At 40.5% G+C, this 2,987-nt stretch overlaps 1 non-coding gene across 1 annotated transcript; it reads left to right on the forward strand.

Moving 5' to 3' along the window:
• The first annotated feature begins 1,038 nt into the window (after positions 1-1,038).
• Positions 1,039-1,150, forward strand: LOC124891553. Its single transcript, XR_007049738.1, has one exon. It is a non-coding gene; the product is annotated as a small nucleolar RNA R71 (small nucleolar RNA).
• The last annotated feature ends 1,837 nt before the right edge of the window (positions 1,151-2,987 follow it).

Consider the following 2,987-nt stretch of genomic DNA (forward strand, 5'->3'; position numbering starts at 1 on the left):
TGCCATGAACTTCCTTAATTTGTCATTTTCATCTTTTTATGCAATCGTTGAGAAAATAGGGGAGAAACTTGGATGGTTAGTCTTGAATCATCTTGTGGATTTTCAACTACAATGACTTCTTCTTCATTTGCTTCTCTTCCTTGAGGCTACACCTTTTTGGTCTTAGCTTTGGGAAAATTTTCATTCAAGTTTCCCCTAACAAGTTCATCAAGTGTTTTCCCACTTCTTGTGATAGTTTCTAGGATTTGCGCTTTATTGTTTTGGTTAGCAATTGTGTCACTTAAAAGTCCACCTCTAGGCCTCGCATTTAATAGTGTGGAGATTTGCCTGACTTGGGTCTCCAATTTCTTGATAGAGGCAGAGTAAGATACCACTGTTTGAGAGAGTTGGCAAAAATCTCCCTTCAATTTGTGGACCATTTTTCCTATACCATCAACTCTACTCAAGATCCTTTCTAATATATCCTCAGTCTTGAACTTTTTGGGGTCAATGATATTTGACTCTTTGGCTTTGGCCCGGTCATAAGCAGAAACATAACGGTCATAGTCACCTTCTCGATTCCTCCAATCTCTATCCATTTCATGGTCTATCCAACCTTTATTCCCACCTTTCCTTTGATAGGCGGGGCGGGAACACCCCAAGTAGTTAGCCAAATAGCGAATTTCCTCATCCAACTTCTTTGCCTCTTCATAATATTCATAAGATTTTGATGCTACGGTGTTGACCACTTTCGTGGGTACGCCCATAACATGCTTTGTCAAGAGTTCGAGTTGGGTCATTATTTTGGTCATGTTCTCTTCCTTTTATTCATTCTGCTTTCTCTATTCATTATCGACCATGAAAGTGGTAGGAGGAATATTGGGAGCTTCGGTTTCTCGGGTATGCCAACCCCAATTTTGCTTAGGCACCTCTCCAATCAATAAAAAGGCTACGTGGTACTGCAGCTTCACTATGGAACCACCCGCCGCATTATCTACCACTATTTTGTTTAATGGATCGAGGGCACGATAGAAGATCTCGAGAAGCATTTTGTTTGGGACTTCATGATTTGGGTATTGAGCAATTTTACAGTTAAACCTCTCCCAATCTTCAAATAACAGTTCTCCATTTATTTGCCAAAAATTTACAATCTCATCCCACTTTTGAAGATTTTTTTATGGCGGTAAATATGGATAAAAAATCACCTTAGTAAACTCATCCCAAGATGTAATTGAGTCGAGTAGAAGTGAATAGAGCCATGAAACGGCCTCACCCCTTAATGAGAACGGGAAAAGGAAAAGTCGTATGGACTCTTGAGTAATGTGTGCTATATTGAATGATGCACATAATTCCACAAAATTCTTAAAATGGACATTTGGGACCTCAAAGGCTTGACCTCTGTACTATTCTTTCATTTGACACATATAAAGCATGACGCTAGTCATATGGAAGATTCCATTCCCATTAGTTGGTAGGATGTGGATTGTGCTTATTTGCCCCACTTTATTTAGTGGACCCTCATCATCATAAAAGCATCAAAGGTACCCATGTTGCTTGCGCTATTACTCATTGTTCAGTTAACGCTCCAATCACCTAAAACAAGAATTAAAAACAACAAATAAAGTAAATAATATCACTCCAGGTAATCCCAAGTAAGAATCACACTGCACAAGTGAAATCTATACTTCACTCCCCGACAATGGCACCATTTTGATAACTCTCAACTTACTTCCATGATTAAGGGAAGAGGCAGTTGTTGTCAAACAACCCAACTAAAGTTGGGTCCAAATCCTCAATGAGTCATTTGTTGTCAAACCACCCAACTAAAGTCAGCAGTAGAACGGTAACTGGGGTAACAAATGCAAAATAAAAAGTTTTGGGGCAAGGCGCAGTCTGTAGCTAGTGCCCCAGTGCCCTTACCCGCAGTTGATGGATGATCCCAGAGTTTTCAGACTAATCATAGATCCAGGTTGCAGGATACCCAGTCATAGGGCAGTGTGGCACAGTAGCATCGTACTTTTCCATGGTGTGAGACTTGCGGTAAGCATCATCCAGGAAGGTGTCAGATGGGCTCACTGATGTGTTATTTATGTGGTCAGATGGGTTATTTTCAGAGGATTGCCCTTTGGCTAGAAGGAGTGTTGGGGGTGCCAAGTCTCAGGGAAACTCTTCTGCACCACTACCTCATCAAAAGGGTGTCACTTTAGCTGTCGGGAACGGTCGCAACCTATTGTACGCCTTGACTAACCGCCAGGAGGCAGAGGCCTCACTAGATGTAGTGACTAGTATATTGAAAATCTTTTCTTATGATGTATATGTATTGTTTGATCCCGGTTCTACCTTATCCTATGTGACCTCGTATGTGGTTGTTGGTTTTGGATTTGAGCCTGATGTGATTGCTGAGCCTTTTTCTGTTTCCTCCCTAGTGGAATATATTATTATGGCTAGAAGGGTGTACAGGAATTATGTTGTATCTATTTGTAGCCGGGATACCATAGCTGACCTCATAGAGCTTGATATGGATGATTTTGATGCCATCTTAGGGATAGAATGGCTCCACTCATACTATGCGAAGCTAGACTGTAGAACCCGAAAGGTTACTTTTTCCTTTCCAAATGAACTAGTGATAAAATAGGAGGGTCATTCTTAAGCACCTAGAGGGAACTTTATATCATATCTTAGAGCTCATAAGCTCATTTCCAGAGGTTGTCTGTATCATCTGATATGAGTAAAATATTCTAATGTTGAGAGTCCATCTTTTTAGTTAGTCCCTAAGGTAAATGAGTTTCCAGAAGTCTTTCCAAATGATCTTCTAGGAATAATACCTCATAGGGAGATAGATTTTGGCATTGATTTATTCCCAGATACTGACCTATTTCTATTCTGACATATAAAATGGCTCCTGCAGAATTGAAAGAGTTGAAAGAGCAGCTGGCAGATCTCCTAGATAAAGGCTTTATCCATCCTAGTGTTTCTCCCTGGGGGGCTCCTATACTTTTCGTGTGAAA

Source organism: Capsicum annuum, unplaced genomic scaffold (genome assembly GCF_002878395.1).
Source record: "Capsicum annuum cultivar UCD-10X-F1 unplaced genomic scaffold, UCD10Xv1.1 ctg37122, whole genome shotgun sequence".
NCBI classification, from domain to species: domain Eukaryota; kingdom Viridiplantae; phylum Streptophyta; class Magnoliopsida; order Solanales; family Solanaceae; genus Capsicum; species Capsicum annuum.